Raw genomic sequence first — 26,264 nt, forward strand, 5'->3', positions numbered from 1 at the left:
TGCTTGCAAGAGAGGAAGAGGCATACAAGGGGTGGTGTGTAATTGTTCCAGGCTACTGGGATGTGCTTGTGAGGGTACTGACCCAGGGATCCCGGATGAGCCCCCCAAAATGTTACTCTTCTGCCAGTCAGAGTTAGCAGACGCCAGACTCAACCCTGAGGACGAGGTCATGGATGAGGTGGTACAGACAACAGGATCATCTGGTGCTGTGGGGAGCCAGAACCTCTTCTCGACCCCAGAGGGCTCAGTCCAGTCCCAGCCCTCCATCTCTGGCGTGCAGGATGCAGGAGAGGGGAGCTCTGGTAGGTGATCTTTTTTGAGTTGATACTGCTTGATCATATGAGGTAGAGCTTTTCTTTTCTTTGTTATATTCTACAAGTGGGTGAAGGGATAGAAATGTACAAGCTGTGTTTGCATGTGCTTCACATTCCCCTGTACAGCTAAGCAGTGCAGCGGAAAAGTGTGTTAATGCACACCGAGATTTCATGGGAATCCTCCAGAGAGATCTCAGAGAAACTTTCCTGGAGGTATTTGCCAATCCTCCACCAAAGGTTCCTTGACAGAGCTGCTTTGCTTCTTCCCGCATTGTAGGAAACTTTCCCATGCCAATCGGCAATCACTTATGCAGGGACCAAAGCAGCACACAGGCAGACAGCATATGGACCCAGTCTGAAGCCACTCGCATGGAGAAGATGCACCCTAGCATCAGTGTTTACTTTCAGGACTGAGATATTGTCTTCTATGACCCCCACCTATAGAAAATGGTGGTAGAATTTACAGTTTTGTCCCAGTTTTGCCTGCAGTGATCCCCTTACACAACCACAAGACCCTTTTCCCCATCTTAAACACCTCCCACAACACCCGAGCCGAACTCACCATGTTCAGGGCATTCGGTGAGCTGTGTGCTTGCCAGGAAACAGTGAGAAAGAGGTGTATTTTACTGAACGCTTGCGATAATGTAGCCCCAGCGGTGGACTTCCTGACTCTAAACAGATTTGCAAGCGACCGGTAGCAGTCTGGAGTTGCCAGTTTCCACGTGGTGATTGCCACGTGCTTTCTCCATTGAGAGGGCAGCTCTCATGTTGGTGTCCTTGCGCTGTAATGCTCGGGCAAGCTCTGCACACAGTTCCAGGAAGGTGGCTTTCTGCATCTGAAAATTCTGCACCCACTGCTTGTCATTCCAGACCTGCATAATGATGCGATTCCACCACTCAGTGCTTGTTTCCCACATCCGAATGCAGTGGTCCACCATATGCAGATGCTCTGTGAATGCCAAAAATAATCTGACATTGTTTCTTTCCATGGCACACTGCAGGTCAGGTGCCTCAAACTCCTGTTCAGATTGGGAGCTCATGATATACTGAGTGACCATCCGCGATGTGCTCATAACAGTGGAGACCAGCGCAGGATACAGGCTTTCAGACAGAGATGTTGGGTGCTTAGCAAACAGAGGCCTTTGAAAAATGCTGGAAACACAATGGGAAACCCATGGACTGATGGGAAGTAAAAAACTGCATCATGAGACATTGAGCCCACACCCATGAGGCATTGTGATCCACTCCAACTACCCACAACTCCCAGCTGCATAAGGTGGTGAGTTGCACAGTGGGATAGCCAGTGCTAGAGCACCAATTATGGACATGTTCTGCCGATAGAAGGAATGTTGTGTGAACAGGCACAAGTTCTGTGATTACAGTGCATTTTGATGGTCAGTGTAACGTGCTTTGACAAAACTCTGTAGTGTAGACAAGGCCTTAAAAGGTGCATGGATATACATGGGGACAGAGGGCAGGGCAAAAGCATGTGGACTAGAAGTCTACATAGAGGCCAGGGTGGCATTGTTTTTTGACAGACCTGGGAATAGTCCCTGAAATGCATCAATCAATCAGTCACTGTGGGTAAGTAAGAACATTTTGGAGGTGAAGGGGCAGAGGGAGGAAGGGTAAGACAGGAATCACTAGTATTTGGGGTGGGGGGTAGAGAGTAGGATGCTGATAGCAAAATGTTTTGCAGGCTGGACAAAAACATGCTAAGGCCAGCCCTGCTGGGGTTATGTATCTGTGCAGTTCATCTTATTGTTGCGTGCCATTTAATGAATTGGGAACACATCTGTGTTGTTTCCTATGAATATTGCATGAGATTCAGTGTCCTTGTTTGATTTAGTATTGCTGCCTGCCTGTCTGCATAGAGTTAAGTCAAAGGAGACTGTAAAGGAATTGTTAATACGGGGAAGGTATTTACCTGAGATAAGACAGAGATAAGACCACTTCAGTACATACCTTCAAAGCAGCTAATAAAACAATCCAGAGGGGTAGCCGTGTTAGTCTGTATACAGCAAAAACGAGAATCCTATAGCACCTTAAAGACTAACACATTTCTGTGGGCATAAGCTTTCGTGGGCTGCAACCCACTTTGTCAGATGCTTATGCCCATAGAAATGTGTTAGTCTTTAAGGTGCTACAGGACTCTGTTGTTTAAGAAAACAATGGGATCATGCCCCAGGGTACCTCTGTTGCTCCCCAGGTACTTCATTGTCTTTCACTCTTACATGGTCTCACAGTCATAAACACACACCAGGTGGATCTTCCATCAAGTGTGTTTATTCTTTCCTTATGAAGTATCACAGAGTAATACAGGCTTACAAGAAGATGAGGCTTCTCCCCCACCTCAGTCCAGCCTCACCCTTTCAGCTTTCCTTCTGAGCTGTCCCCTGCTTCTTGCTCCTTCTACTTATATCCTCGCAATTACATTGTTAGCCCAGTGATAACCACCCAGGTACTCATAAATCCCCCAATAGAAAGTGTTTAATTGCTCATAGCTGAGCCTGCAGCGTCTTCATGCTGCAGCAACAGCAATGATCAGGATGCTTACTCGTAGTACCCTGTCAGAGGCCATTACATGGAGATTCTACTTGCAGGCACCAGCAAAGCCTTGTTTTGTTAAGGCTAAAAGTCCAAAAGATTGAAAGGTGCTGACTAGTTAGAAAAGTGTCCCCAGCAGAAAGGGAGGGGGAAGAGGTCAGAGAGGCTGGCCAGGATGTGAAAGGCTGGTGAGGTAATATCTTTTATTGGACTAACTGCTACACAGAGCTCTTCTTCAGGTCTCAAAAAAACAAAACAAAACAAAACAAAAAAAAGCTGACTGACTGAGAAGGAGGGAGGAGACTGAAAGCAGTGTAGACTGTTTCTCCCAACTCAGAAACAGGAAATAAGCCAGACTTGTTTGAGCGGAGTATAGAGAGGCTAAGCGTCAGTAAGGGAATATGCATGTTGGAATCTTTGTATGCAGTGTTGTTGTACATGTGTTGGTCTCACAATGTTAGCAAGACAAGATGAGTGAGGTCATATCTTTTACTGGACCAACTTCTGTTGGTCAGAGAGACAAGCTTTTGATCTTACACAGAGCTGAAGAAGAGCTGACTTGAAGAAGAGCTCTGTGTAAGCTCGGAAGCTTGTCTCTCTCACCAACAGAAGTTGGTCCAGTGAAAGATATTACCTCACCCACCTTTTTTTTTTTTTTTGTAGGAATCTTTATGTTAAAATCCACTTCTCTAAGTGCTGTGTGCCTTTGGGGCAAAATGCTTTGTTTTGAAGAAGCTGTTTCTCTCTCACTGCAAACATGCTGCCAGAGGTGCCTGCAGGAAAACTTTTGCAGGTGCCAAATCCATTGGATCTGCTGAAAAATGCAGTTGGCAGCCTGGGGGGTGTAATCCGGAGACCAAGTCAGGGAGTGGTTGGATTGCAGGATCCCACCCCAAAAAAGTAGAGGCACTGGCCAGACAATAGAAAGGGGTGCACTCAAGGGACTGGAAAAGGCTGTCAGCAAAGGCAGTCTGCCCAGGGATTATGACAGCCTTTATTTATGTTGTATAATTCTGTGTAGGACTAAAATTGGCTAGACCGCTAAGTACTAGTTTCTGTTTTCGTCAGCTAGAGAACATGATGTTATGAACATTAGGCATGCATGAGATTTTCAGCATGCGGCTGGGTGTGCACAGAACTTCTGCGTGCTAAAGGACAGGTATTGGCAAATGTACTGGCCTATTTCAGAATTGCTTGGGGCTCATGTAAATTAGGCATGGTTCAGGAAAGAGCAAGCCAAGAGGTGCAGCTGGAGAGGGTTTTTCATCAGCTCTCCACGAGTACTGGGATACTCACTGCAGTCTAACACAGCAGCTACTGAGGTACCTTCTGTTATGTCCACAGTGTACACACAGATAAACTAGATAAGAACGTAAATCCTCTCACTGGAAGATTGCAATGTAACATTATTTTATTTCTTAGAATTCCAAAAGATAACACAGAAGAAACCAAAACCAGAGAGAGAGAAAACAGGTTGCTCCCTTAGATAGTGAGGCTCAATTCACCCCACCTTGCTTTAAGCTCATTCTTTCCAGACTGACTCTGCTCCAGTGCCACCAACCTCAAAGCTCGAGTAAAGCACATGTAAAAATTAGTCCAAAAATCATTCAATGGCACTTCACTTCAAAAAAGTCTGACTTTGCAGCAGCCAGTGGGGCTTTGTTCCCAGTGGCATATGCGCAGCATCTGCTGGCTAGAGGAGGTGGATTTGGTCCAGCTACACGTGCCTTGGTGGCTGCTCATTTGAAAGGCCACCAGATGGCAGCAAAGAGACAGGGACTAGGTATCATAGACTCATACTGAAAAGCTCCAGAGGGGTAGCCGTGTGAGTCTGTATACAGCAAAAACAACGAGAGTCCTGCAGCACCTTAAAGACTAACAAATTTAATTTCTGCAGGCATAAGCTTTCGTGGGCTGCAACCCACTTAGTCAGATGCAAGAAATAGAAATCAGATAGGGGGTATATATATACATCCAAGGGTAAGGAACAATAATGGGGAGGGTAGGTGTTAGCAAAGTCCATTCAGTTAGAGTAGATGAGGCCTATTCACAACCATTGATTAGAAGGTAAGAATGTGTGAACAGTAACAATTACTTCTTGTAATGAGAGAACCATTCCAAGTCCCTGTTCAGACCCAGTCTGATTGTGTCAAGTTTGTATATGAGTTCCAGCTCTGCAGTTTCTCCCTGAAGTCTATTTCTGAAGTTTTTTTGTTGAAGTATGGCAACTTTCAAGTCAGCTACAGCATGTCCTGGGAGGTTGAAGTGCTCTCCGACTGGTTTATGGATGTTACCATTTTTTATGTCTGATTTGTGTCCATTTATTCATTTGCGTAGTGACAGTCCGGTTTGGCCAATGCACATGGCAGAGGGGCATTGCTGGCACATGATGGCATATATTACATTAGTAGATGTGCAGGTGAATGAGCTCCTGATGGTGTGGTTGATGTGGTTAGGACCTGTGATGGTGTCACTAGAGTCGATGTGCAGGCAGAGCTGGCAACGGGGTTTGTTGCAGGAATAGGTTCCTGGGTTAGTGTTCTTGTTGTATGGTGTACGGTTGCTGTTGAGTATTTGCTTCAGGTTGGGGGGCTGTCTGTAAGCAAGGATAGGTCTGCCTCCCACTGCCTGAGCGAGTGAGGGATCATCTGCTAGGATAGGTTGTAGATCCTTAATGATGTGTTGGAGAGATTTTAGCTGGGGGCTGTAGGTGATGGCCAGTGGTGTTCTGTTGTTTTCTTTGTTGGGTCTGTCCTGTAGTAGATGACTTCTGGGTACCAGTCTGGCTCTGTCAATTTGTTTCTTCACCTCTCCAGGTGGGTATTGTAGTTTTAAGAATGTTTTATGGAGTTCCTGTAGGTGTTTGTCTCTGTCTGAGGGATCGGAGCAAATCCGGTTGTATCTTAGGGTTTGGCTGTAGACAATGGATCATGTAATGTGTCTAGGGTGGAAGCTGGAGACATGAAGATATGTATTGCAGTCAATTCGTTTTTGGTATAGGGTGGTGTTAGTGTGACCAGCCTTTATTTGTACTGTAGTGTCCAGGAAGTGGATTTCTTGTGTGGTGACCTGGAATCCTACTTTCTGGATGGACTCCTCCTGATGGTCGAAACAACAGACGAGACTTTTACAGAGTGTATCCGCCAACGTGCACAAGCTGATTGTAGACAAGCAACATCGCTTGCCCCATAACCTCAACCGTGCAGAACGCAACGCCATCCACAGCCTCAATAACAACTCTGACATTATAATCAAAGAGGCAGACAAAGGAGGTGCCATAGTCATCATGAATAGGTCGGATTACGAACAGGAGGCTGCCAGACAACTCTCCAACACCACATTCTACAAGTCACTACCGTCCAATCCCACTGAGGAATACCAAAAGAAACTACAACATCTACTTAAGAAACTCCCTAAAGAAACACAGGAACAAATCTACACAGTGTGACAGGGCCAGACCTATGGAAGGGTGCTGTAAGGCATATATATTAGCCCCAGGCTCCATAAAGCCCTATTCCCTGGGTAATCAAGCTGGGGTTAATTCAAGGCAATTGGGCCAATTAGGCCACCTGGGGCCTATCAAAGAAACCGCCCCAGTAGTTAAAAGCCTCCATTTCAGGCAGGCCAGGGCAGCTGAAAAGGGAGTTGCCTGCCGGAGCTGAAGAAGCAGAGCACAGCAGAGTAGAGCAGAGCAGAGCTGCCCTGCCTTGCCCTGCCCTGCCCTGCCCTGCCCTGCCCTATTGCAGCTGCAGAGCTTGGGACTATTGCCCGTTGCTGCCACTATTCCAGAGACTGAAAGGTTCCAGCCGGGGAAGGCAGAACAACCCTTCACACCAGTACCAGGGAGTGGGCCACAAGCAGTGGGGCCACGGACAGGTGACCCAGGGAAGGTAGTTGGTCTCAGGGACTAAGCAGTGTGAGACCACTCCTCGCAGGGTCCTAGGTCAGGGCCCGGGGTAGAGGACGGGACCGGGGCCCTCCCCCCCCGCTCCCCTCCCAGCCGCACCAGCGGCGTGGCCGAAAAAGCGCAGGACCCACAGGGTGGAATAGGCCCACCCCGCCACAACAGACACACCCCCTGAGCCCCAACCAGGGTTATTCTATCTGCTACCCAAGGTCCACAAACCTGGGAATCCTGGACGCCCCATCATCTCAGTCATTGGCACTCTCACAGCAGGACTGTCAGGCTATGTGGACTCTCTCCTCAGGCCCTATGCCACCAGCACCCCTAGCTATCTTCGTAATACCACTGACTTCCTGAGAAAACGACAATCCATCGGTGATCTCCCAGAAAACACCATCTTAGCCACTATGGATGTAGAAGCTCTCTACACCAACATTCCACACAAAGATGGACTACAAGCCATCAGGAACATTTTCCCTGATGATGATCTGGCACACCTGGTAGCTAAACTTTGTGACTTTGTCCTGACCCACAACTACTTCAGATTTGGAGACAATCTATACCTTCAAGTCAGTGGCACAGCTATAGGCACCCGCATGGCCCCACAGTATGCCAACATTTTTATGGCTGACCTAGAACACCACTTCCTCAAAACTCATCCCCAAGCACCTCTCCTTTACCTACGCTACATTGATGACAGTTTCATCATCTGGACCCACGTGAAAGTGTCCATCGAAGAATTCCACTGGCATTTCAATAATTTCCACCCCACCCCACCATCAACCTCAGCCTGGATCAGTCCACACAAGAAATCCACTTCCTGGACACTACAGTACAAATAAAGGATGGTCACATTAATACCACCTTATACTGAAAACCAACTGACCGCAATACATATCTTCATGCCTCCAGCTTCCACCCTGGACACATTGTGAATATCCAACCTAGACCTCCCTGACTACAACTTGAGACCATTGCTCCTAGTTCTGTTGTCTGCCACCACTGAGAACAGCCTCCCTGGAACCAGGTAGTTAAGGCTGCTATCAAATCCCCCCCCCCCCCCCTCTTCTCTTCTGCAGACTAAACAAGCCCAGTTCCCTCAGCCTCTCCTCATAAGTCCTGTGCTTCAACCCTCTAATCATTTTCATTGCCCTCCACTGGACTCTTTCCAGTTTGTCCACATCCTTTCTGTAGTGGGGGACCCAAAACTGGACACAATACTCCAGATGTGGCCTCACCAGTGCCGAATAGAGGGGAATAATCATTTACCTTGATCTGCTGGCAATGCTTCTACTAGAAACAACAGGACTCAAAGTAAAATCACCCAAATTTCTCCAAAAGAAAGTGATTTGTATTCCAAAAAATCGCCTGCTATCGATTCAAGTTTTTTTGGTCACCAAGGCCTTTCAAATGAAGTCCAGTTGGCTAAAAATCATGGCAACACTGCGCGGTGCTGCTCACACACTTTGCTATGGAAACTGTTAGCTTGCGTGCATGATGACTAGGAAACCTTGCACTCTTAAAAGTGATAGCTTGCAATTCCAGCACAGTCCTCAATACACCACACCTTGGTGCATATAGTGTTTGTTAATTTACATTGTCTCTGGCAGCTCATTATTATCACTCAGGTGTCCAGACCATTGATCTCAGAGATAGTTTTAGTCATGAGTCTGGGTCTCCTGCTGAATCAGACACTGCTCTCCTTCACCTTGGATAGCTGCCCTTTCTTCAACTGCCCTTTTAGTGTCTAGTTTGTCCTTTGCATGCAGGCAGAGGTCCCTCCTCCCCCTTCTTCTTGGTCTCCCTGGTCCTTCTGTGAATCTGACAGCTATTGGTTCCCTCATTTTTTCCCACTGAACAGGATTCATTTCTTGGGAATAGAATCACCTGGCACTTTGGCTTGTGCATCAACATTTCTTGAATGAGCAAATTCACCATTCAAATGTTTTACCTTTTTGAGATACAAGTTCTTTTGGCAGTAGAGTTATTCAAGATGTTTCTCTTACTGTTCATATATAGTTGGGGTCGGTCCTGTTTTGAGCAGGAGGTTGGACTACATGACCTTGTGAAGTCCCTTCTAATCCTAATCTTCTATGATTGTATTATTCAAATGTTTCTTTCCAAGTGGAAGGATTTTTTCTGTACTCTTCCTGCACGAGCTACACAAACTGATCACAATATTAAAGCCACTCAAAATCTCTTGATTTTTTTAATGCAGAAGTGAAGAAAGCACAATCTGTTTGCAGTACTAAGAATGCGAAAAGAATATTTTATAACTAATTTTTAAACATGTAGCTGAAATTTAAGGTTGAAAATCTGAAAATATTTTTTTTTGTGGCAAGTATAGTCAGATGCTGAATTGCGTGAGACATTTTTTTAAAAAGTGATAGCGCTAAGCTGTGTCAGGAAACAAATATGATGAAAGTTGGATACATTCTGCTCAAAATAAAAACCTAGAGAAAATATGGAGAATAATTTTTACCAAGATATTTGTTTTTAATTATTACCAATCATCCATGTACATTGCAAGATAATGCGACATTACAATAAAGGGTGACATTTTTATCAAGATGCAGAAACAGAAAATCCTGCTTAGGTCATCAATGGGGTTTGAATCCAGAACCTTCAGAGCTAAAAAACATGAGTTGAGCTAAAGGTAGATTCCTTAAGGAGCTTCTAAACCAGCTCTAGGGCTCAGCCTTTAGATGGAAACAAGCCCCACGCATGCTTATGACTGTTTAATAGAGTACCAAAGCAAGGTGAAACACCTTAAATGGGAAGAAGTAAAGGCCCCAAACTTGTCCTATATTTAAATTCCCAGATAAACTAAATTAAGATGGTGTTAGATGTTGGGAATACATATTAATCACTTCAGGGTAAAAATGTGATTTTTAAAGATTGTTTCCATATTTTCCCTCTCATGGTGGCTTGCCTTACTTCACCCTTATCAATCTAATTTTCATTTCATGAGGGAATGGTGACTCATAACACTGAAAAAAATTCCTAAGAATTAAAGCCAGAAGGCAAACTAAATCAGGCTGAACATCAGTAAAATGACAGATCTGGTGCACTCAGTGCAGTGAGTGATACAGACAGCCCTTTGGAGAGCAGTCATATAGTGAGCACATGTTGATGACTACACAAAGAACACAAAGGTGTGGTTGTCAAGAGCAATGAGAGGCAAAGGGAAGATAAAGTACAAGGCTGTGAAAATAAAATGACAAATAGCTACCAATCCTATATGTGCAGTCTCAACCCTCCTCCACTACCCACTGTGAAGTCTGGTGAGCTCCCCCTGCTGGCTCTCACAGCAGAAAACAAATTAATGAAGCACTAGGAATAATGTAACAAGATAACACATATTATTCCTGGAGTTTCACTAATGATACTAATGCAGGAAAAGACTATAAATAAACAGAGCTCAGTTGGCTTCTGCGCCAACAAAAATAAGAGAAATAAACGCTTGGTGGTTTTCATTAGATTGTTGTTTCTATATGTTTATTTTATTATGGAACAATTGTACAGTATCCAGAAGGATTATGGGATTTCATTAAGGCTATGATTTGATCACAGGGGTCACAGCAATTGTGAATTTGAATAACGTTCATGAAATCTTGGACATGGCTATGAAAGCACCTTTGACAGCCCCAAACTGAGTGGCGTTACGACCTGGAGAATTGGTCACAGTGCCACTCAGATAGATTTGGCCTGTTTGCCCCTCTGTCTCCATCTACAGTGGGGCAGACTAGCCAAATGTGAGTGGCACTGCAACCCATGCGCCAGTCTAATGCCTGGAGCTGCAGCCAGGCCCAGCCCTGCCGGACAGAAGCCACAGCTATGGGGTGAGTGCAGGGTTGGTTTGCTGTCCAACCCCATCCCTGGGCCTCCTCTTTTAGCACCCGGGTTATGCTCTTGTGTATGTTGATGTAATGAAGGATACATTATTTGGTGACCTTTCCATGACTATTTTTCCCACATCTCTGCCATAAAATTTAATAACATTTCTGTGCCAAAATCATAACTTTAGGTATAGGGCCCTACCAAATTCATGGTCCATTTTGGTCAATGTCATGGTCACAGGATTTTTTGAATAGTCAGTTTCATGGTTTCAGATGTTTACATCTGAAATGTCACCGTATTGTAACCGTGGAGGTCCCTACCCCAAAACGGAGTGGTTTGGGGGCGGGGTTACAAGCTATTGTACGGGAGTTATGGGATTGCCATCCTTACTTCTGCGCTGCTACTGGCAGGGGTGCAGCCTTCAGAGTTGGGCAGTCGGAAAGCAGTGCCCGCTGGCTGGGCACCAAGCTCTAAAGCCAGCGCCACCACCAACAGCAGCGCAGAAGTGAGGGTCGCAGGGTAGGGGGCAGGTTACCATATGTCCAGGTTTTCCAGGCAGCCTCCTACCTGGGTCGGGGGCTGAGAGCTGGAGCTGCAGCCTCCCGCCTGGGTGAGGGGCTGTCCCAGCCAGCAGCTGCAGAGATTCCTATAGCTGGAGGAGGTTCCCAAGCAGTCCCTGCAGGGGAAGAGGAAGTCCCGTCCCTCCCCAGCCTGGGCTGAAACTATCAGCTTCAGCCTGGCCCATAGTAGGAGCCCCCAGCTGGGGCACCCCCAACCTGTCCTTTCCCTACAATAGCCATATTTCACAGGGGAGATCAGATTTCATGGTCTGTGATGCGTTTTTCACAGGCATGAATTTGGTAGGGCCTGAGGCATAATATAATCTCTCTATCCCTGCGTTTCACTTACGAATAATTCATTTTTAATGTTATTCGTACTTTTAAATGGGAAAGGAAAATCTGTTTACTGTTCAGAATCTAACAGAGTAAAAAAAAAAAAAAAGGCAAAACTCTAAACTAGGTTCTCGTGATGGTTTGTGTTCATGGGGTGTGTTGCCTAGTGGTCAGGGCTTAAGCCCTTCAACAGTGCTTCAGTGAAAGTAAGTGTGATGCTGGCAGATCCAGTGCCAACTCAGGCCAGAACCCTAGGCCTCAACTAAACACTGACAAATGCATAGCTGGAAGGCAGTCTGGCTTGCCTGTGTGTTAGTATTGGTAAAATAGGTATTAGAGTTATAAAAATGTGTTTAGACTTTGTGAAATGATCATAAATTGCTGCATGTATTAATCTCACTTATAATATCTGTATCCCATGTTAGAAGATTATCTTAAGTGTTTGCATTGTAAACCTCTAACTGTGAAACTGACCAATAGTCAGGAAAGAATCATTACCAGGTGTGAAATATTAGTGTGCTGCAAGAGACGTTATATCTTGCCTAAGAAAGAAAGAAAGAAAGGCCCATAGACCCAGACAAACCATTGTGGAACATCAGAGGACAAAAGACTTCGTTGATTGCTCTCACCTATAGCCAGGAATAGGAGATGTGCATGTGGACTCATCCCATCACTTTGAATTCTGAGAGAAGGGAATAAAAATCCCCAACAAGAAGAAACTGTATCTTTATGGTTCTTGGACTCTGAGGGGCAAGGATTACTAAGAATAAGCAAAAGATCCCCAGTATTTGGTCTGGGTTAGCACTAAAGAAAATAAAGAGCCTGCTTATTACAGAAGCTTCTATTACTTTTTGGAACCTAAGATTGTGTGTGTATGTTTATTGGCTTTAATCTTGTAAATAACTCTCATTTCTTTTTCTCAGTGAATAAATCTTTAGTTAGTTTATTATAGGATTGGCTACAAATGTTGTCTTTGTTCTTAGGTGCAATTGACCTAGGGTAAGTGACTGGTCCTTTGGGACTGGGAGTAACCTGAATATTGTTGTGATTTTTTTTGTGTAAGGGACTATCTATTTTGAAGGCAAACTTGCCTGGGTGGCAAGATAGTTTGGAGTATCCAAAGGAACTATCTGTGACTCCATGGTTAGGATGTTGTAGTGCCTGATACTTGTTTGGTGAAATCTAAGCATGGAACTCAGTCAGTTTGGGTTTGTGTGTTGCTTCTTAACAGTATTCCCTGAGACTGGAACTCATGCTCGTGAGCCACTCCAGACAGCATGATAACAAGATATAAGATGGGTACAGTTTTTCTTGATACCAATCCTATAAGAACATAGGTGTGAACAATTTCCATATAGCTGACATGCAGCTTCTTTGTTTTACTTCATTGTAAATAAAACTTCATTGTAATTAGTTGAAATTATTTCAGTGTCTGTGTAAAATGCAAGTTTGACAAAGCCTCTTGCTTCACTAAATTCTGCAGGTACACCAACATTAAAATGAATGTCTAATAAGTAGAGCAGTCCTGTATTCCCATGTACTAGTGTGATCAAAACAGAGCGGGTCTAAGGAGAAAAGCTCTTTCCTTAGATTAAGAAGATATCATTTTAGAGCAAATCTACTGTAAAATGAGTACAAATGGAAGGAGGTCAATTTTGCTTCAGTGCTATTGGCTTCAGAATGTTACCTGTGCTTCACTGTGTTTGTCCCCTATTCTAGCAACACTAAAAATCATATATATATACAAAGAAAAGCCCCATGTAAATGTAACTGGATGCCAAAATATGTCCTACATAAACATGCCTAGCTAGACATCAGGTAGCTTACACTTCATTTACTGTAGTCCATATTTTTATCAGTTTAAGTACAAATTAGTTTATTATGTTAGAAATCGTTCTTTCTTGTGTAATTCAGTTGTTACCCAGTTATTAACTTGCAGCAATAATGAAAATTGAAATACACTGCAATTACTAGACTTTAATTTTGGGGTCTTAAATAATGAGTTATCATTTTGTTCAGACAGTGATTTAAGTGACTTGTTTTCATTTAAGTCAATGGAGGTTTTGCTATTGACTTTAATAGGAGCAAGATCAGGCTCTTTTCTGCATCAGAATTAAGCATCCTGCTCTAGCCTTCAAGATCCTACACAATTTAGCCTTCAGATCCCTCTTTTCATTTCCCTGCTTCCTTACCACTTAGTCATAGTTTGGATGGGGCAAACTTTCTCTCAATCTCATCTTCATGCTTTTGTCCCACAAAACCCCTTCTTCCTAGAACCTCACTGCTTACTAAGTTCATCATGCCTTCATTCTTACTTCCTTCATGTCCCTCCTTGAATTGCACTTGCTCTTTGGGCTTATCTACACACAGAATTTGCACTGACTTAATGTAAAGTGGCTTAAACGGCTGAAAGTTCCGTGGGGACTCTTTATTGAATTAAAACTGGTTATATCTGTTCCTTTAAAATGTAGGCCTTGCCTATATGGGTTGAGTTGCACTAGTTTAACTTAAATTTGATTTTTAAACTGATATAATTAAAATATTGCACACCCTCTGTGGACACTTATTTCAGTTTAGCTTAAAGCTGTTCCCAATCAAGCTACACCAAAAAAAGAGACTCTTATGCCAAAATAAGTGTGTCCACACAGAGGTTTGCACAAATTTAACTAATCCCACCTTTAATTAAACTGGTACATCCTTGTGTGTAGACCAGGCCTTTTACATTTTATCCTTGAGATAAATGTTAAATAGAAAAAGCAAAAGCAAAAACTTTGACAACCAACAAAATATAAAACGAGCATATGAAATACACAAATAATGGTATATATGCTAAACAGGCAGCCCTCGATACTACAATAAGTGCTTTATAAATGCCTGCAGCCATGTATAGAGAAATCTGCTGCTTATTCACTTGTTTTTTGTTGCATTCCTTCTCCCATTCTTTGCCTGTATGTTGTTGTATCATTAGTTTGTAAGCTGCTTGGGGCAGGAACCTTGTCTTTAGTCTTGTGTTTGTGGATGGCCTGGCCTCTATAACTAATACTCTACAATTATTAATTATTTCTATTATAAAATGAACTCATCTGGTGTTCACTGAAGAGTGAAATTCACTCCCATGCAGAGGGACCACACAAGGCCTACATTCTCCTTTCAGCTCTATTTTGAGGGGTTAAGTGGGACTTGTGTACTGCATCAATATGCTTTGTCAGGCCTGCCGACCAGGGTGGGGTGGGGCAAAGGAGGCAAGTGCCCATGGGACCAGCAATTTTAAGGGGGCCTGCTTATTTTAAAGGGGTCCAGGCCATGGGGTGAAAGCTTCCCCTCAGGGAGGCCAGCTCTCTGTCCCTTCTCGTCTGCCCTTGGCCCCTACCCAAAGTCCACCCCCACTCAGCCCCAGACCTCACTCTGCTTGCCACCACATCCCTCCCCTCCAGCCTACCTCCCCGCTTGGCCTCCCTGCAGCTGTGTCTCTCCCTTTTCCCTCCCCCCACCCCACTCAGCCCACCCCACTGCTGCTCACTGCATCCCTCCTCCCTTCCTCTCCACTCAGAACTCCAGCTGTCACTCAACACCTGGGAGAAAGGGGAGTGTGCAAGAGAGGAGGGGGACCAAGCGATGGGAGGGAGGGACCAGACGGTGAGAGGGCCAAGCGGGAGTGGGGGCAGGGCCTGGGGCAGACTGTGGGCAGGGCCATGGGCAGAAGAGGCGTGGTGGGACTGTTCTGCCCTGGGGCCTGGAATTCCTGGCGGTGGGCCTGGCCTGTCTTTGTGACTTGCACCTTGAAGTGAAGTTTAAATTTCAGGCTCTTTTGACTCGCTAGGCTATGCTCATTCCTCCAGACTCCAGTGCCTTCCACTTTGTTCCTAGTTTGTTGACATTCCATACACTCTTGCCCTTGGTTATGGAAAAAAATAAAAATGCCTAGGAAAAGTCCAAGCATTTTTACAAGGGATGGGTAATTTATGTAACGATCAGGTTTGTTTAGGATATATAAGAGTGATGGAAACCAGGAGTTCTAAAGTTATATCCTGTATTTTCTTGTCATAACACACTGTCATCGGTTTACATAAGGCTCTGACTAAACCATCTGTGTTTACATAAATGCTAAAAATACAGAACCTATTCAATTTATTGTATAAAACTTCACCTGATTCTGATAGAATTTTGCTTGTGTCACAATACGGCAATGGAACTGTTTATGATTCCTTCAACGAATTATGTAAATAGGTCACGATACAGAAGTGTGATGGGCTTTTTCTTAATATGGGAATTGTCCCTTTTTTTTCTCACAAGAATAATGATAAATAATTAGTCTAGACCATCTCTGGAATGGTGGGAGAAAACATAATATTTGCCCTCCTCGCATAAAACTTTATTGTTTTATAGGTGTGAGAGAGTTGCATTGTATAAATAATGATAATAATAATAATAATAAAAAACTGGGACTGAAGATTTGTACGTTTGATTCCCAGGTCTGATGAGGAGATGATGTGTGACTTTGAGCAAAATGGATATAACAATGATTAACTCAGCTCAAACTTTATCATAACAAAATTAAGAAGGTACACTGACTGGAGTTGTCACCAGCTTGCCCAATTTTGTCCATTTCACAACTATTGTGGAGAATACTCTTATGCAATTTGATTCAGAGTCTACATATGTTTCAAGGGACAATATCTAATAGTGCCAAGAGTGTCAATAATTTCCCAAGGGAAATATTGGAAGTCTCCTCTTGAGACATTCAAAACTAAATAGCATGAAATGATACTTTAGGGGACCAATCCTGTGCTGTGTAGGGGAGGCATGGATGGAACTAGATGATCTAAAATGTCTTTCCAAACCTTAACATTTATTATACTTTTCATCTTCATTGTTGGCAATGCCCTTCTGAAAGCCTATTAAGTGTCTCTTCTGCCCAGATTTTTTTTTTCATTTCCAATTATTTATTCCCTTTTGTTTCTATTGGAGCACTAGATTAAAGTGGCTTTCCTGTTTCCTTCCTTTTTAGTGAACCAGTATGGTCAAGAATGTCAGCATAAATCTGGGAATATGGTTTGTTTGTTAACTTGTGCACCCTCTGCTGGCTCTTCCATAACAGAGCACAAAGCACCATAGAGCCTTCATATTTAGTGACAATAATATGATGGATTTTAATACAAAAATCCATATTTTGAATATACAAGTTTCACCACCAGATTATGAATTATAAGGAAGATAAAATCTGAACTGATAGTGCCTTTAAAAAAAATAATACTTAATCATGTAATGAACTCAAGAAAATAATTGTTTGGTCATTTTATTCATTTCACAAAAAAAAGAAAAAACCCAAAAACCAACCAAAAAACCAGAAGGGTTTAATCATACAAGCCCTAAGTGTTTAAATAAAAATTTAATTTAGTCAGCATCCTGTTATCACTTGCTAGTTATCTACATGATTGTCCTACAAGTGACCCAATCTGTAGTGATGAAAGTCGCTTTGGCACTGCTGCTGCTTTCACTAAGCTAGTATGATCCATCTCCACTGAAGTCATTCAGAGTCTTTGATTCCAGGAGGTGTTGGATAATTCCCTTTAAGAGCAGCTTTCAAAAAAAAATAATGAAATCTTCTTTTTCTAGCCTGCATTATCAAAATGTATGAAGTTTTTGTCTCATGTAATTCTCAGGTTACTTTTGCAGTCAGAAGACAAAATGGAAGCTCTCCGGTAACAATACACCTAAATTTTCACAAACATTATCTAAACAGTAACTAACATAACAGAATAAGAGTCTGCTTCATATTTCCAGGATATGAATTACTTTGTTGTTATGGTTGCACATTTATTAAAATGTCTATTTTCTATCTATTATCAGTAATGAGCCTTTCAGCTCTAAACTGTGTCCAATCCAGATCAGCTTTTGCTTTCAAGTCCAGACATTGTCTGTAGTAAGCACTAATTATACCATCCAGTAACAGTTTTGTCCTCTGTGAAATGAATTAATGGTTTCAATCCAGTTCTCATGAATGGATGTCCACATTACCAACACTTCACTTTTCTAACTTAACTGTTTTTGTTTATTTTCCCCCACATTTTATAGGGAAGAACTATTTTTTTTCTAATTTGTCCCTTTAAAAAACAATTATGTTGTTGGTGTTGAACACAGAAAGAATAAAACAACACAAAGGGACAGTTTAGAATACAGCAGGACAAGTGTCAGGTATCAGCAAACAAAGTTACATTGAGGCACTATGCAATGGTAAAAAGGTAGAGGTAAACAAAAGAGAAATACACATGGTATGCATATATTAGAAGTAAGGATAGATAAACCTTATTTAATAAACAGATGAGTGGTAAATAGTAACCTTTAATGAAAGGAGACAAATAAAATACATTTTTAAAACCTTGAAATCACAGTGCTAAGTTTCTCCGGGTTTCTTGGTCTTCTGTATTCGACTAGCTGACATTTTCACATTCCTGAGGAGCACTATCTGTTCTGTTTGGAGAATCGGGTTCTTTCTAAGGGTAAGTATAGCTCTCTTGGCTACAAATAAACAGTATCTGTGTTTTTTGCTGTGATACAAAGCTGTTCTACATTATACCTTATCTGTTTTTTGTGAAACATGAAATGTTTTGACTCAGACACTATAATATGCCCTGTGATATCACCTGCTCCTGTTATACTGAGTTTGTACTGCTGTCTTAAGCACTTTCTCGTAATAACAGACCTTTCTGCTTTGCTAATGTTTTCTTTCACTCCATCCCCAAAGAAACACATACTGATGTGGGTTACACAGAGTATTCATTACTTAGAAAAACAGAGAGAGACATAAAAATGCTAAGAACCCAAATTCCTGGCAACTGCAGTTCTTCTCTAAGGAGTCGATTTGATCTCAAAGCCATTTTCTGTCCACCATGCCTCTTCTGCCCAGCAGGCATTAACAATGTCTTTATTTTCAGCAGCAGTCACACCACACCAGCACAAAAATAATTAGACTAAATTTAACCTCAGCACTGTTGTTACTAGAGAAGGGCTTAGGTGGCAAAAATCCAATTCCATATTATGAAGACCCCTAAATTCAGGACTATTAAGGAGTTTTGGTATAGCCCCTTGTAAACATAGGGGCTATTTGCAAAATGTTGATAAAGGTTCAGATTTTAAATCTCTCCAAACATCGGGTGTTTGACTCCAACATTTTGGTTCCAGCCCATCTCTAGTTGTAACTGTTTAATTTATGCAAAAATTGTCTCATTAGCTGTGTTGTAGCTAAGAAGCTTGCTAAAGGAGAACAGTGATTGATTTGGTTTACATTAATGAATGTGGCAAAAAAAAAAGTGTTGGAATATACAAAGATGCCCATCAGATTCAGGTACTTAAAAAAGAAAACTAGCCATACAAGAGGCTGAACTTAGTAAGCAGAAACCTCACCCTCAATCTGTTATACTTCGGGGAATTCTTATCTTTATACAATTTTAAAGTTTCTTGCTTTAATATTAACTTATATCCAAAAAATCTGAGACGGCTGCAAGACTCTCAGTGACTCAATCTGAAGTATCCCTATGGGCCAGCAGATTTATGCAGATATCTTTAGATATGACCTAACTAGAATCTACTGAATCAATGAAATCCCTTGAGACAAACCTAGGAAGGTTGATAAAAAATGGTTGGTACTACAGACTTTTTACACCCTCAAATATCACAGTGACTACGGGCTTGATACTGCACCATTGAAATCAATAGAAACTTTGTTACTGATTTCAATGAGTGTAGGATACACGTCCTCATTTACAGACAGCTGATAGCAAATTAAATCAGTGGCTTATGTAAACCCTCATTTCTATGGCTACGGCTACACCGATGGCGGCAAAGTTGCTGCCGTCAGATCGATTTCTCTGGATCGACTGAGCGGTCAGCGAAGACCCGCTCAGTTGATCCAAAAATCGACGTACTAAGATCACCTTCTCAAATGCTGCAGTGCCGTGAAGATGGCGCGCAGAAGAGAAGCGAGAAGTCGACGGGAGTTATGCAAGTTTTTTGCGTAGCTTGCATAACTCCCGTCGATTGCTGCTGAATCTCGGAGGTAAGTGTAGACAGGGTCAAAGACACAGACACCATCAGATAAATGAAGTAAAGCTTAACATTCAAGCTGGTAAAACATGCAGGTTGTTCTGTGCTACACAGCTCTTCTTCTTGGGAAGTGGAAAAATCTTCTGACCAAAATAAAACTTCTAGCAATTGTACAGCCCAGGATGACTGGATAGCAAGTGTGAGAAATTGGGAGAGAGGGTGGAGGGGTTATAGGCACCTATATAAGACAAAGCCCAAATATCAGGACTGTCCCTATAAAATCAGGACATCCAGTCATCCTAGTACAGCCAAGCATTACAAATGCTCATCAGTGAGAGTTCAGCATTCTGACAATCCTGGAAAATAGTATACATCCTTTTGTACCTGAAAGAGAAGCAGAAAGACAGCAGGTTAAAAAAGTAGCATTGTACACTGAGTTTATCCCATCCTCTTTAGTACAGAGCTTCTAAATCCACCTAAACTGTTGAATAGTGTTGTTTTCAAATGCTATAGAAGCGCAGCAGAAATTGAGCAGGCAAAGGTAGGTTTAAAATACAGTGAAGAATAAGGGAGAAGTTAGACAGGAAAGTACAGCCCAGGTGGAATTGTGGGATAGGATGGGAGGACTAAGAGCACCCCAGCTTGATTAGCCTGCATTCACACAGCAAAGTTGGTGGGTTGCCAGCTTAGGCTGAAGCGAAACCTATACCTGAAGTTCAAGCCTATACCCTCAGCCATGCCTGCTAGCCCAGGCTTAAAGCACTCTCAAGCCCAGAGCAGAGGTTTCTCTGTGTGGCTGGGAGGACGTTAAAGTGCAACACCTGGGCTAGGTGGGCAAACCCAACGTTGAAGACTTCCTCTTTGTGGGCCTGGGGGGCAGATAGTTCAATCTGTGGAGCATTTGATGTCTACCAATAAAGGAGCCGTTGTGGTGGGATTTTTTTGTGTGTGATGGGCTCTTGTCTAGGAAAAGGATGGAGACTGACAATTTATTTCAGAGTGGCCGCGCTAGATAGCTGTCCAGTGACAATGATTTTTGGTCACTATTAGCTTGTACCATTATTAGAAAAGATAATATAGAGGGGGGAAAGTACTCTCTTTCCTTGCTCCTTCTGTGAGATAGGTGGCATATTCAAAAGCATGTGGGTTTTTTTTCTGTTTTTAATTGGATTCTGCCTGCTATGTTCTCCAATGAAGTGGAACATGGATGCCTTCCAATAAATTCCTCTCCCATGCTGCCAGTTGGCCAAAAGCTGACACCAGCCATGTGGTAAAGCTGTGGTGTGACATTCAAAAGACCCATAAGAGCACTTCCACAGTAGCCCAGGAAGGACAGACAGGTTCTCCCACAACACACCGTGAATGAATTCGTAGAATGGCCCAATTCAATGTACTACTAAGAACTGTGGGTCATCCTGCTAGAAATCCAGCCTGGCTAGTTCAACACCATCGTGAACACAGCCACATGGGTCTGGCACAAGTAGGGCTTTGCAGTGGGAATGCTCCACTCATGCTAGGCTAGCCCAAGCTAACACTACAGTGAAGACATCCTAAAAGTGGCCCCTCCAGAACACAGTAAAAGCTCACTGGCAGAGCAGTCTAAGGAAGCTTGTCCCTTCTGTACCTTTTGTAGGACTTCAGTTTCCGGGGCTATCAATCCAGCATCTTTAGCAAGCATTAGCTTAATTTTCAATAAAGGAATATTATGTTCTAGTTTTGTTATCACTACCTAACTTTTGAATCTGATATTCCTGAACTGTTGCCAAATACCAGCTAATAATTGTGACTTTGGAAAATGGGGTCCAGAGTTAGCAAATACCAAACCTGAAGTGTGATTCTCTGTAACTTTATACAAACATCCCCTATCAAAAGCAGTACTGGGTGAATGAAGAACATCCAAGACGTTCTTACCATACTTGTACTGCTTCTCATTTGCATATATGAATGTAAGTGATAAACATGATAAGTAATGGTTACTAATAACTGAAAAACCTACATATAAAAATAATGGGACAAATAAAACCAAATCAAACAACCCACCACCACTACCACCATTCTAGCATAAACCCTCTGCTGGTACAAGTCTTCAAAATAAAGGGGTTTTCCAGCCTTTTGAAATGGGATGCTTACTACATTTTTATTTTCTTGATTTTTTCCTGAGCTGTTGCTTACTTCCATCAGAAAATTTTCACTAGAGAAATTCAAACTTATAATTGATGATTACCTTCTCTCATTCACAACTAAAGATGAAACAGGGAAATTGCTTTCTGAACCTCCTACTGAATTTGTGCATAATTTGTCAGACTTAGAGTCTTAAGCTAGTGACTGCTATTCAAAAAAAAAAAAAAAGTCACTACCACTCTGCATTTTGTAGAAAAACAATTTATTGTTTTTTAAAAAAGACTAGTAAAACATAGAGCTTGACCCAGTGTGGCCAGAATGTGAGGATGTGTGTAATGCTTCTTACAATTTGTCTTGCTGATACTGTTTTTTTAACAAAGTTGGTACATTTCAAAAATGGAGAAAATGCATACTCAAACTTTCCTCAAAAAGCCAAGCTCTTTATGAAATGCTTAAAAGAGAATCAGTTTGGGTGTGGCTAAAGCACAGGCATGCACTTTTGACAATCTAAACAATCTATGGACCACATCTTCACTACTGGCATTTTATAACGTTTCCAAGTGTACAGCTGTTTCAGCAGATGCCTGCAGATATGAGCTTGCCAGGATGCTACTGAAATTACACTGATGACTGGAAGCATGTAGCATTTTGTTCCAGATGGCTTTTAAATTCCAAGACTAGATATTCCCCTATATAGAGAATATTTTGCAATCTTATGGGCATGAATGCTTCACAAGATATTTGCAGGGTCTTAGTAAAGTCAAGATCATGACACCACAAGTCATGTGTACCATTAATAAAAATGTTTTAGACATGATGCCCCTGAAATGCCAAGTGATTACTCATGCGTATGATGAGATTTAAATCTCCAGCAGAGTATGCACCTGGGCAATTCCTACTGGTGGTTGACATCTTACCAAGAACCCTGTTAATCACTCATGATTTTTAGAAGCTTGAGATGATCTAGAAGCACACCTGGGTGCCATTTTTAGTGGCCTGCCACTCTCATCATGGAAATCAGAACTGGTTAAAGTGATCACCAGTGATGATACACAACTGCAAAATGCATTCCAAGTAACATAGCGCAATTACTTATCAGTAAGTCTCACATCAGTCTGTGACTTCCATGCAATGACAGGGGAACTTTCCAAAGCTGGAGGACTGATTACCATAGATAAATTATATTGTAGTTCCACAAAGATGACATATTGAAAAGGCTACATAAAGGACACTTTGGCCTCACCAAGTGACAAGAGTCCAAATTGCAGTGTGAAGGCCCAGCATAAGGCGTCATGCAAATATTGCAGAATGACCAGAAAGATACACTCCAAAAACCTCTTGTGCCCAAAGCCTTACCCATTAGGCCTTAGAAAAGAAGAGCACTAGGTCTGTCTAAAGAAAGTAACATACTTAACTATTAGCCATTAATTATTATTCTTGTAAAAATATATATTTTCTGTTCTTATTAGAACCAAGAGCTCACAGGGAAGTTAAAATACATCTTGTCTCATTTTGGCATCCAGACCGAATAGTCACTGATTGTAGGCCAGCGTTTGTCAGCTTTTAATTCTAACCTTTTGGGATATGGCGTCATTTCAAGCATATTACTTCCAGTTCCCATCATCCACTACTGGCAGATTGGAGAAGGGACCAGTACAGATAACTAAGAGAAATCTACAACAAAAAGACCTGTAACGAAGCAGAGTGGCCTCCCTCAGAGGCTGACACTGAGGGACCGACCCACACGATCTGGTGGGCACAGCACAACTCAGCCACCAGAAGCGCAGGGGCAGGACAGGAAGAGGAAATATAAAAGCCAGGCCCTGTAGCTCAGTCAGGGGAGAGCCGCTGGAGCAGGAGGACATCCCTTGCCCACTGCAAGAGGGGCCGGAATGGACACCAACTGGCCCAACTGCCTGACCTTTGAGGAATTACCAGGACTACCGCTTGCCGAGTACCCAGGGGAGACGGAGGACAACCCTCCACCATGAATAGACTGCAAAGCGGAGGGAGAAGCAGCCCAGGGGTGGCTGACCGCAGTTTGGCTGGGTTTCCTCCCAAATACCAGTTGGTGCATTTTGGCGGAAGCACTCCGCCACTGTGAGGGCCCTGGGTTGAGACCTGGTGGAGTAGGGTTGGGTTGGGTCCTCTACCCCCTTCCCTGTTGCTGACCTCAACCCCTGGGGTGGCAGCTGCCTTGTCCCCCCTTGCCTGAGTGCCTAAACTGTGCTGGTGCTCCCTCCTGGGGTGGTTCCTGAGCCAAGACTACAGAGGTGCTCAAACCCCTGCCTCAGGGCCTGGCCTGGGCTATAGACTGTTTGCTGCCCCACCTTACCCAATGGCTTGGGCTCAGACTCCTGGAGGGATTGCCTGGTTACCGACCAGTCCCCTAACTGTTGGCTGTCCTGCCCTGCCTGAAGGGCCCTAGACTGATGTAAGCTTCCCCTGCCTTTGTCTCCAGGGGCTTTACATACTGCAGATTACAAAGAGGCGTAGCATCCCTCTGAGACAGAAACCGAGGGATGACCCCAATCCGTTAGAGACCCTTTATTTGATTTGCTGACCTGTAGTCACTGGAGCAAATCCAACTTAATTACTTTTGGATCAACAAATCAAAATGATGCCAATGTTATAGGTAAATTTGGCCCTCCTTATGTAACGTGAAGCCAGATTTAAGAGATCTCAGGCTTTCTTCTTTAACAATTGGAATGCAGCCCCAAATTTACCCGTACTTTAACCAGGACATCAAATCTAGCTAAAACTGGATGAGAAAAAATATTGGAAACCACCAACACACAGAGATTCTACCTGATTAATACTGATCAAGGTAGTCATTACAGAGGAAAGAAATGGAATCTTATGCTGGTTCCAAAACCCAGTTGAATTGCCATATGATACTAATGTAAGTGGGGGAATGGTCCCGCTATTATGGGGAACTTTCCTGACTTACACACTACCCCGGTGGAACTGGTTAGCAAAAGAATCTGAGTCCTCGTTCCCGTTCTCTTTACCCAGAGACCTGCCTGACCTTGAAGACCCTCCCACCACCATCTTCCACTCTCCTGTATGGCGGAGTCCCTATAACCCAGACAAGACTGGGTCCAGGATCCTTCAGGGGCTCGACCCCCATCTTATCATGGTCACTTAGGACATGGGCTAGGGTGTCCCCACTCCAGGGTACTCTCTCCACATTGGATGTTTCTCTGACCCACTGATTGATGCATACAGTTCAAAGCAATACAATTTATTAAACAGTAATCAATAAAAAAAAAGGAAAAATTGAGAAAGATTAAAGGAAAACACTTAACACTGTCCAGTGGGCCCAGGGAAATCACACACAGCATCTCTGGGGTGTAAGGGACATTCACAGTCTGTTTCTCACATGTTGCAGGCCTTCTGCCCAGGCCCTGGCTGCGCTGCAGGAATGCAAATAGTCCGACACTTGCTCTGGTGGTGGCCCCATGCCCCCAGGCTCTAGGTGGCAAGTCCCTTCTTCCCAGCTTCGCCTCCCCCATCGGACTCACGATCCCTCCTCCAAGTCTGGCCTGCAGGGCCACTTTGCTGGTGGTGTCTTCCTGCACTGGGCCCTCTGCCCAGGGTCCTCCTCGCTTTCCCCAGTTGCTCATCGCACTGGCTCCAGAAAGCTCCAGTCCCGGCTCCCAGCTCCAGCTCCGCTCTGCTCCAGTGTGGCTGTGGTGCTACTCAGTTTGACTCTCTGGGTTTCTTTTCTGGCCTCTCTGCCACTGGCGACTGTGTTGTAGGGTGCTCTCAGCTCGGCCCGCTCTCTTCAGGCAGCTCCAGCCTGGACGGAGGACAGGAACCCCCTTTGGCTGTCTGCCCTGTCAATCAGGCTGACCTGGAGCCTTGGCATCTCCCCACTGGCCCTGGGGGCTGTCCGTCTCAGGGTCCTGATTTCTTATCGACCCTTCCCCTGTCCTTTGGTACTGAGAGATGGCCCACTAAGATGACCCACTAAGTTTCAATAAGGGGCCAACAGTCCCCTTACATTCAATGGTATTGAAACACACTCTTAGCAAAGGGAAATAGTCTTGTTGAGAACTGTCCTAAAACTAACAAACATGATTTTACACCTTTGCAACCTGACAATCCAAGTGAATCAACTGGACATAACTCACCTAATTGCTAGTAGATAATTAATTGTGGAACAATGGTGAAGCTGACAAAGTGTCTAGATCTAGCATTTGTTAAATAATAAAGTTATAGAAGACATTTCCTTTAAAATTTTAGCAGGAAGCTAGGCAGGAGTAGGACTAGGGAAGAGGCTCTAAAAAACAGAAGCTTTACAATGAAGCAGAGAGACGGACAGATATAGTCACTTTACGGATATTTTTCTTTTTTCTTGTTCAGTGCCAAGGAACATGACTCTTTCCGAATTCACTTTTGTCATATGACATATAGTGTGGCGGAAGTTCTAACATGCTGCCTGTGGCTGCCCTGTTAATGTTGAGGTTCTGCCTCCAAAGACTCTAAGTCCCCGTAATCAACACCTCATCTTGCTCTGGGCCTCAATAGAGAATTGTGTGCTGGGAGTTGTAGTCTCTTCCGCCTACAAATAAGTAGTAAAGAAGAGTGTATTTACAC

At 43.4% G+C, this 26,264-nt stretch overlaps 1 protein-coding gene across 1 annotated transcript in view; it reads left to right on the forward strand.

Annotated features, from left to right (window-relative positions):
* The first annotated feature begins 214 nt into the window (after window positions 1-214).
* The window catches only part of PPM1A (protein phosphatase, Mg2+/Mn2+ dependent 1A), a 74,624-nt gene continuing 48,574 nt past the window's right edge, over window positions 215-26,264 (forward strand). The window contains exon 1 of the mRNA XM_067554898.1: window positions 215-302. The gene's annotated coding sequence lies outside the window, so the exon portion shown is untranslated. The remainder of the gene's footprint in view (window positions 303-26,264) is intronic.

Source organism: Emydura macquarii, unplaced genomic scaffold, assembly GCF_026122565.2.
Source record: "Emydura macquarii macquarii isolate MOO-44397 ecotype Brisbane River unplaced genomic scaffold, CSIRO-AGI_Emac_v2 contig_1551, whole genome shotgun sequence".
NCBI classification, from domain to species: Eukaryota; Metazoa; Chordata; order Testudines; family Chelidae; genus Emydura; species Emydura macquarii.